We start from the raw sequence: 11,321 nt of genomic DNA on the forward strand, positions 1-11,321 counted from the left end.
ATATCGGTCGTACTGATGGGATTTGATGAATGCGTTGTTAATGTCGTTACGTATTGTTTTTAGGGTACACGGCCAAACTGATGGAACCATATTATTGAAACGGTACTTTTTAACCGTCTATATAACAGGTTTAATATTTTTTTATACAAATATGATACAAATATTGAATATAGTTTGCTGTGTGGTTACGGCAGCAAGAATATAGCCAGCCCCTCTCTTCCCGTGGATGTCGTAAGAGGCGACTAAGGGAAAACACAATTCAACTACCACCTTGGAGTTTACGCATAATTATAAAACGTCGTAACGAGGTCATTCGTTCAGTAAATTTTACTTCTCATACTTTTTCATACCGGGGGCCTTATATGAAAAGCGATTCTTAAGGTTTAACCTCCAAAAAGTTAAAACGTATGAAAATGAATGAACTAGTTGGCTATTAAACTCGTTTAAGCAGATGATTTTAATAATTGTGCCCAGGTACGAAACCCTTAGTGTGCGAGTACGGCTCAAACTTGACCGTTTTTTAATACACTAGATTTCCCACGCAGTTGTAATGAAATTGATGGTTTTCACTTATATTACTTTTCACCTTTTTTTATAAATAAATAATAGTAAAAATATCTTAAAACATTTCACACACGGTCGTCTGTTCCTATGGTAAGCAACTTAATGCTTGTGTTACAGGTAGGTGTGTACTTGCAACTAATTGAGGTATTTATAAATATTTTTTTATCGTAAATTATTTACAAATAAGTAGGTTGGAAACACGACACGATCCAGTCTGTGACATCCCACAGCTGGACATAGAACTTTTTCTCCATGTAGGAGAAGGTTCAAGTAGGTTGTCTAAATTGAACATGCTTTAACGCTTAACGCTTCAGCCTGTAATATCCCACTACTGGGCATAGGCCTCTTTCTCCATGTAGGAGAAGGATCAGAGCTTAATCCACCACGGTGCTCCAATGCGGGTTGGCGGATATATTGCCTACCATGAGTAACGATCGCTATCAGGTGTACATGATAACAACTGGGACCGACGGCTTCACGTGCTCTCCGAGGCACGGTAGGGAGACCCACAAGGACTGCACAAACACTCAGACCACGGCAAACACCTGTATGGCCAATACAAATGTTTGTCATGTGGGGGATGGCACCCGCCGTTGCGCCAACGCGGCACGTTGGGTTAGCATATGAAAACACGATACTGTTATCTGGATTAGAACCTATTCGCGCAGTCGTTGTTTTGTTATAATTCTGCTTATTAGAGACTATCTTATCGAAATGATTATTAAAAAAAAGTAATCCAAACAACACCGTGTTAATGCAGCACAAATAAACACAGTCGTAAAGTGCAATAAAGAGAATATCACTTCGCTAAAAAAATATTTCGCTACGAAGAAACCTTTTAACTTAATTACAATCCGAAAGATAGCTCCACTGTAATATTATTCAGATGTTGCATAATAAAATTTTAATTCAGGCGGGAAAGCGACTGCAATCAACAGCAGCGTGACAAATTATATGAGTGGTGTGCCTGACGCGCGAGACAAGAACGTGACGGATGGATACCACAAATTAAACTCTGCAAGTCGTGTAGAGTCTAATTAAAAATGTTAAATCGGTAACTTAACAGTTTACACAGTATTTAGCGTGACATATTAGTGGGTTCCAATAGTAATTATCCTTAAACATTATTTCCTAAGAATGATTTACAATTTTGCTTAGTCTTTGTTACATACCGGTAACAAATGTAACTAGTAGATATTATAACTATGATGACTCTGTTGTCGCGCTAGAAATCCTGTGATACGGCATACCGTGACTCAAGTAGTGACAAAATCACAAGCTATTAAATATTAGGTCACATAATTTCATTTACTTTTTAGAAGATATTTAATTTCTTTTTTATTTTTTATATTCATTAACTTTGCTAACCATTACATTTGAATTGGCCATATAGATATTTGTCGAGGTCTGAGCATTTGTGTATTGTGTGTTTCCGAACACCCGACACAGGAGAAACTCCCACTGGAGGCCATTGGATGTGAAGCATTTATTTACTTGATTTGAAACAGATATTTTATTATTATACCTAGTAATGAAACCACAGTCCTAATAGTAACAATAATAGATTTGTATATTTGACGAGACAGATTGAGAAAGCCTTGGAGACATTGTATCATTGTTGTAAACTTCCATTATGTTACAGAAATATATTAGTACAATAGAGTACATTGTTGTCCACATTAATATAATTTGGGACCATAACGTATATATATAAAGGATTACAAGCAAAAATAAGACCAAATAGGTATAACACATACCATTTCTAAGGTGAGGTAAGGTAAGGTACAAAAATCAGTCAAATATAAGCTAAATTAGGCAAAAGATAAGCTTACGACTGAATGAAATCAAAAATCAAAATCAAAAATAGCTTTATTTAAATAGGCTCTAAGAGCACTTTTGAATCGTCATTTTACAAATTAAAACTTTAAAAATTAATTATTATTTTTGTAAAAGTGAAGCTACCACCGATTCGGAATGTAGATTCTGCGAAGAAGAATCGGCAAGAAACTCCGCAGTTACTCTTTTGCAAATATTATATAAACTGTGTTTTAGAACAAAATTAGAAACATGTTGCATGAAATACAGCGTCACTAAGTCCACACATCTTTATCAACTATGTAATCTTGCACCGAGTAATAAGCTTTATCTATTAATTTTTTTTTTAATAAAAACTTTAAATTTATGTTGAGACAATTCCAAAATCGTTTGTGGTATTTTATTATACATGCGAATACCATGACCCAGAAAGGAAACGTTTACTTTGCGCAGTCGAAAACTTGGAGTTACAATTTTGTTATTCCGTCTCGTGATTACAATCTGATTATTACTATTTATTTCAAAACAATGAATATTTTGGTGGATATACATAATATTGTTATAAATATACTGCGACGCGATCGTTAATATGTCCATTGTCCACCTTTTGGAAAACTAAGATCGTAAATGCCGCGAATAGCCCTTTTTTGCAAGATAAATATAGTCTCAATATCTGTAGCATTACCCCATAGTAACAGGCCGTAAGACATAACACTATGTAAATAGCTAAAATATATTAAGCGTGCAGTTGCAACTTCGGTCAGTTGTCGTACTTTTCTAACTGCGAATGCCGCGGAGCTGAGTCTACCATTCAAGGATGACAAATGGATGGAAAATGTAATCGTTTATAGACTGTTGCATTAATTTTTGCTTACATGTCACTGGTTCGATGCCTGTTCATAATAACTATTTATAGATCTTGAATATGTTTGCACGGTATGGGTGCATAGGGATTTTTCCGGGACCCCAACACCAGTTTTATTACACTGAAGGTCATTGAGTGGGGGGTGCTTATATAATTTATTATTTAATTAAAAATGGCTTTATTTAAATAGGCTTCAAAAGTTCTTTTAAATTTGTTTATTGTTTAAATAACTATAAAATGGAAGCGACTACCGATTTGGAATTTAGATTCTGCGAGAACCAGGAACAAACTCCGCAGTTACTCATTACAAGAACCTGTATTTATTTCATACTAGCTGACCCCGCAAACATTGTTTTGCCATATATGTTATTAATCCCCTTGATCTTCTCCCCTATAAATTAAGGGTATGAAGAATAGATGTTGGCCGATTCTCAGACCTACCCGATATGAACACAAAATTTCATAAAATCAGTCCAGCCATTTCGGAGGAGTATTGTAAGTAACATTATGACACGAGAATTTTATATATAAGATTTTTCACTGAATTTTTTGTTCAATAATAATAAAATATAGCTCATACCAATCTGAACAAATAGTGTAACTTTCTGTTAGTGAAAGAATTTTCGTGATCGGATCAGTATTTGCGAAAGATGGTAATCTTACAAACAAACAAAGTTAGAAACTTGACCTCTTTATAATATTAGTATAGATGATATGTCAAATCTTTAATCAATTATAAAGTGATAAATTACATTAAGTTGCGATACGACACTAGACAAGAGCTTGATGGATGCGGAACCGCTAATTCAACATATAGCGCATCCACGATTTGATTGACATATTTTGCTATTTACAATATCATTATTATACTAGATGACTTACGATTTGTTCCACAATGTCAAAAAATGGCTTCAAATTCGCGTTGACACGCAATAAGGTGATGTTGAGTGTATGGTGGGATTGGAAGGGCATCGTACATTATGAGCTTTTACCGACGATAACATAATATATTTGAATTCCTACTTTCAACAGCTGATAAAACTTAATCAAGAAATTGGGAATAATCGGCTAGAGTTAATCAACAAAAAAGGGGTAGTCTTTCATTACGACAACGCCCGAACACACACGTCTTTAGCCACTCAGTAAACATTGAGAGAGTTTCACTGGGACTTTTTAATGCATGTACCATGTAGCCCCGATCCCCCCCCCCCCCCTTCCTCAGTTTTCCATCTCTTTCGATCTCTTTAGATTTTTTTAGGTAATGAAAAGTTAACACCAAGAGAGGACTATCAAAGCTGCTTATAGCGGTTTTTTAATGAGCAGTCCCAAAATCCCTTCAGTAATGGAATCTTGTAACTATCTACGAGATAGCGGTAAGTTATCGAACAAAATGGTACATTTATATTATAATTAATGTGAATAAATGTTGTAAAATCTTACCTTGAATTTCTATATAAAATAAGAAAAAACTTTGCCCCAACCTTCATTTATACTGATGTACTTTTCAATAAAAATATTTATTAAAAGCTGTTTATTTCAATAAAATAAATGTTACCAATCTTGATTTAGATAAACTTATCTTGATTAAAATATTTATGCTGAACAAATAGTAAACGAATACAACAAAGTATTTTAAATACAAGAACAAACAGAAAAAAATACTCTACTGGTATAATACTGGTGTAATAGTGCGTGTGCCGTGTTCGCGGCGCCTAAACACCGATGGCCGCGGGTTCGATTCCCGGGGTGGTGCATTCGGGGTGGATATTTGTGTTTATACAAAATTTATTTCCGGTCTGATTATTCTTGCGTGTCTCCCCACCGTGTCTTGGAGAGCAGGTTAAGTTGTCGATCCCGGCTGTTATCATGTACTTCATGTATGTGTGTGATAGCGATCGTTACTCACAGTAGGGAATATATTCGCCAACCCACATCGGAGCAGCGTGGTGGATTAATCTCTAATCCTTCTCCTACATGGGGAAAGAGGCCTATGCCCGTGGAATATTACGGGATAAAGTGAATTATTACAAAATATAATAAGCTATTAATATTCAAAGTTAATAAAAATTGTTAAATAGTACAATAAAAATGTCTAGTGCATTCACAGGCAAAAGTTTGATAAAGGCCGCCTACAATACAGCAAACATTTAGATTTAAAACTGTAAACTAGCATAAAAGTCTCTGCAATAATTTTATGTTTTAGTTCCGGTAGCGGTCGGCTCTTCTCGCGTGGAACACTGACAAACACTTCCTAGGCCCGGGTTATACCTTTATTGTCTTGTTAGCAAACTTTGCGCCAGCAATCATTTTGAGGAACAATTCAGCTAGAGTTAGTTTTGTAAATGAAGAGCTTTTTTATAGAAATGTGTTCACGTTTGTTACGTATTGATTAAGCGACATTTTGAAGAAATGCAACATTTATATGTCATGATTTTCAAATAAACAAGATATTATTTTGATTTTTAAAATTGGTTTTTTGACTTATATGATTTCCTTTTATTTATAAGATAGTGTTTTGATATTTTTAAGCGTCATAATTTTCAGTTAAACAAGATATTATTTTGATTTTTAAAATTGATTTTTTGACTTAGATGATTTCCTTTTATTTATAAGACTCTGCTTTGATTTTTTTAAGCGTCATAATTTTCAGTTAAATAAGATATTGTTTTGATTTTTAAAATTAAGAGTGTACTTTTTGACTTGAATTATTTATCGTACGAGTCAACAAACGACATTCTTTCAGTTCTCATTGAGCATTGGAGCGGACGGGGCTCTATAAATATTTTCGAAGTATTTATAAAATGGTGCTTGTGCTTGAAGTGTGCGAATCAAGAGTCGATAATATTGATGAAGGAGTTTCGTTTATATACCTTAAAGAGTCTTATTTACAGATATGGTCATTAAAAACTAGATACAAAATTCTTTACAATAAATGGCTTTACAATAATAGGTGTTATTTAAAGGTAATACAACGCTATCAAAGTAAAACATAGATTGCGTGCCTTTTACTTTATTAAAGTACATATTTTATATTTTAAATAACAATAAATATGACATCTTGTAGCGTGTATGGCAATGAAATAAACTATCGTAGTAGATTCTTTAATGAAATTGTTGTTTTGTTTGCAAGTAAAGATTGATAATAATTGATTTAACTGTGGTAGAGCACAGAAGAAATTTCCTTCTCAAAATACGGAGCAGCCCGACTGAGGTAGTACCTCGACCTTACAGAAGACCACAGCTAAATAATACTGTTTTCAAGCAGTATCGTGTTCCTGTTGGTCAGTAAGGTGACCAGATCTCCTGGGCGGGATTGGGGATTGGGTCGGCAACGCGCTTGCGATGCTTCTGGTGTTGCAGGCATCTATAAGCTACGGTAATCGCTTACTATCAGCAGGTGAGTCGTACGCTTGTTTGCCGACCCAGTTATATAAAAAACGCTACATCTTACAAAAAAGTTCGTTTTTATGATATTTAAATATTTTTATACTAAATAAAAGATAATTCAATGTGCACTTAACGGATGAAATATGTGATATTAAATTATTGAATTTATTTTCCTATAAAAATCCCACACCAACATAATTTTAAACCATGAAGAAATATTATACCACCTATTAATTATCTTGGCTTAAAAGTTCTGTTCTTATAAAACAATGTCTTGTAGCTGCACTTTTGAAATACATTAAGATTACACGGGATCATTATAAGGTTGATATAGTGGGCCATATTTTAACGTCACGAGGCTATTAGCAGACTCCAGGTGGACTCCATTACATGTTTGGTCATGTTGAAACAATAACACTCATCTATTACGTTCGCTTCATAAAAAGAGTATTCATGGTTTTGAATATCATTAGTATACTTATGATACAATATCAATTTGTAAGCGAGATTTTTTTTCCTTTAGTAGTGATACGAATAGTTTTTCATTACTTTGTTTTATCGTATTTGCAAACATTTCTAAAAACAGTTAGTATAAAAAAGGAGTATGTTTAGACTACACGACTGAAGTTAAACTTCTATAATTCCGTCTAACTCATATCTCCTCTTAACTTCCTTTCGCCTCGACTAATCACACTTTTCGTAACGCTCCGTCACGCATTTCCCATCTTGCTCCCAAAGTTAAGCGTGCGTAAAAAAAGTTTTAATTCAGAAACTTTATAGTTTAATCATTTTTTCCTAAATTTGTATTATGGATTAAATAAAAATATTTCTTGAAGTCGTTAAGACGTTAAATAATTTCAGTTGAATTCGTTCGCGAGTGTTAAATTTGTCACTTGGCGAACACAAAAAGTTTTAACTGTCCGAACGTTATTAAGATCCTTTTAGATTTTATGTTTATTGAAAAAACATAACTTATATTTTACTGTGTGGCTACGGTACTAAAGAATATTGGCTATATTCCCCCTCTCTTCCCGTGGGTGTTGTAAGAGGCGACTAAGGGATAACACAGTTCCGCTACCACCTTGGAACTTAAAAAGTCGATCGGTGGCGGGATAATTATCTAACTGCTGGCTTCGAAATATACAGGCCGAAGACGGGCAGCAGCGTCTTCGGTGCGACAAAGCCAGCCCTGCGGTCACCAACCCGCCTGCCCATCGTGGTGACTATGGGCAAAACACATGAGTTCACGTTATTTTTGGCGTAAACTTGTGGAGGCCTATGTCCAGCAGTGGACTGTATAGGCTGTAATGATGATGATGATGATATTTTTAGACCACTATTACTTTTGGACATTGTCTTATTATTCAATCCCGTCCACAGTATCTAAATAATTATATGAAACCATAATACTTTCAAATGATGATATCGAATAGAAATTGTATTTCACATTGTTGTTTATTTAACATTATATCATGAACGAGCTCGAGATACGCTCTGAAGCTTAGTTGAGTGGAACACACACAAACAATAGGCTCAGTGGGTTGACGTTGCTGCTTAGTTATTCCGGGACTAATTCCGAGCAGTGCACTGACGTACGTTATGAACTGCTTTGGGTATTCCGTCTTCTGAACTTGGCAAAAGGATGTCTAGAACTGATATTTATTGTTTTACAAGCGTATTGTTATATTATTAGTATGCTATGTTTGGTTTGCGATATTCTGAATTATTTAGAGTTACGTTATTCGCTTGAGTTACATAAATCTTAAAGATAATAAACGATAAAAAGGCTGGATAATTAAGCTTATTTCAATAAAAAAATGATTAGCTGTTTTTAATCTGAAAATATATATGTGTTGAAGCTTTATTATATTAAACAAGCATATCCGCATGATATCCGTAGTATAAGATAAGCAGGACATTGGTTGTTCCTGTAGAACAATCTAGAAAGATTTTATCACGCATGATCGAGGATTTGACAGCTGGCATTTTATAGGCGTCTCTAAAATAATATCGCGAATACGAATAATTCAATATAAATATAGCTCGTAGTACGTGTCTAGTAAAAACAAATGTGCTATTCAGAATATTGATACGCAAACATTACTATTATAAACTTTTACTTACTGAAATCTTTTAAATTATATTGTGACACCAGTAAATATATAGTACTGGTAACAAAAAAACCATATCACCATAAACATTTGGAGCGTAAAATAATTTTCAATAAAATGATCATATTTGAAAGATAAGCCGTATTAACCGTGTAACCCTATCGCTTTTGTGAACCAATGAACTTCGCTTCGTATATTTAATACATTCAAAATATCTGATGGAGAATTACTTGCGCTGTTTTATTTCAAGTAAAAAACTAAGAGTGCGGGCATTTTGAGTAAACGCCTTACTACTGAGAATCGAGTGACAGGGATTAAAAAAAACAAAAAACTATAAAATAATGTGAATAACTGTAAATGTACCATAAATGTTTTTTTTTTTATAATTTTTAATATAATCCTATCAGTTGTTCTTAACCTCTTAACAACCGTTGTTTTGTAATGGCGCGTGGTTTGTGTCGGCCCTTAAACACCGTGGTTTTGCGGAATCGACTCCGGTCGGGATATTTGTATGTGAACAAATATTTGTTTCCGCTTTGAATATTTATCTTTGTGGGTCTCTCCACCGTACCTCTGTTGTTCTTATCATAGATACCTGTTAGCGATAATTACTCATAGTAGGGATATCCGCCAACCCGCAATGGAGCAGTGTGGTGGATTAAGCTCCAATGCTTCTCCTACAAGGAAAAGGAGGCCTACGTCCAGAATTTGGGGTGTTACAAGCTAAATCTTGTCGATCGTGTTTGCTATCAGTTGTCCTTGAAAATAACTTACACTAAATAAAATTAATTTTTAACAAAATACTCCTTATAAAATATTTTTATATATTTTCGAAGAATTGCGGGATCATTTTTTTTTTCTTTAAAGACAATGTTTAATTTAACTTATTTTTTTACTTAATCAAAATCTCGGTCGAATGAAACTTTGCGAACCGCTAAAGCATCAGGCAATGCCAAATTTCTTTGATTTCCCCGGGGAGATATTAATGGTGGAAGCGCAGACAAGCTTAAATATAAAAAGCGTAGTAATAGCCTTCAGCCATCCCGCCGTGGAAACTGTTTTTCTATTGACTCAAATATAAATGAGTCACTAAAACGGAGTAAGTTTTCGGAACTAGAAATATATTACTTGGTTACGAGTATGTCTATTAACAGTTAAAAATTTTCAATCTTTAGTTGATTTCTTTTTTCTTGGGATGATAAATTAAATACTTGTTTCTATTTTGTTTTTTATATACATAGGTCGGCAAACAAGCGTACGGTTTACCTGTTGATGATGAAGTGATTACCGTAGCTTGTAGATGTCTGCAATACCAATAGCATCGCATGTGCGTTGCCGAACCTACCCCCCCATTCTCCCCAGGAGCACCTTACTCATCAACTTTTGTCAATACAACACTGCTTGAAATTAGCTGTGATTTTCAGTAAAGTTGAATTACTACCTCAGTCTTGCTGCTTCATATTTTAAGCAGTAAATTTCCTGCTGTATCCTAACTCAGTTCATCATTTCAGCCTATTGCAGTCCACTGCTGGACATGTCTCCACAAGTTCGCGCCAAAAATGGTGTGAACTCGTGTATATTGCCCATAGTGACCACGTTGGGCAGGCGGGTTGGTGACCGCAGGGCTGGCTTTGTCGTGCTACTTCTATTTCTGTTTCTGTGTCTAGTTACTTTTATCAAAATTATTTAAACCTAACTTTTTTTTTTTATATCACCAGGTCGGCAAACAATCGTACGGCTTACCTGATAGTAAGCGATTACCGTAGCTTATAGACACCTGCAACACCAGAAGCATCGCAAGCGCGTTGCCGACCCAATCCCCAATCCCCCAGGAGCTCTGGTCACCTTACTCACCAACAGGAACACAATCATGCTTGAGAACAGTATTATTTAGCTGTGGTCTTCTGTAAGGTCGAGGTACTACCCCAGTCGGGCTGCTCCATATTTTGAGCAGAAAATTCCTGCTGTGCCCTATCTCAGTTAGAAAAAACTTAATGTATTCAAACTTTATTTTCACTATGATAGAGTTTTCTCTAGTATTTCATTATTAATTTTACACACATACGCTGCTATGAATAATGAAATATTGAGTTAGCTCATTATAATAAAATATAATTCCATCCATGTTACATGTGCATCTACAGTTAAATTATCACGGACGGTCCAACAAGTTTCAATTTCAACTGTACTCTAATTATGAAACTTCGTACAGAACACTAAAATTGCAACCCCAGACGAAACTGCGAACCTTTCATTAGGATTCAAATAAAAGAGTTTAAAAACTAGGCATTTATGATAGAAATTCAAGGAACTCTACTCAGAGCAGCTCATTAAGGGCTAGTTTTTTTTTTTTGTATGAACTAATAACTGCTACGTAAGACTACGACGACGCAACTACGTGTATTATGATACGTTTTAAGCATTATCGATTCAGTCTATAACATCACGCAACTGGGTACAAGCCCTTTTCTCCATGTTGGAGAAGGACTGGATATATTCTCTACTGTGAGTAACAATCGCTATCAGGCATTTATGATAACAAGCGGGATTGACAGTTTAACTATCTCATCGAAGCACGC

This window comes from Melitaea cinxia, chromosome 8 (assembly GCF_905220565.1).
Source record: "Melitaea cinxia chromosome 8, ilMelCinx1.1, whole genome shotgun sequence".
Lineage (NCBI taxonomy): Eukaryota > Metazoa > Arthropoda > Insecta > Lepidoptera > Nymphalidae > Melitaea > Melitaea cinxia.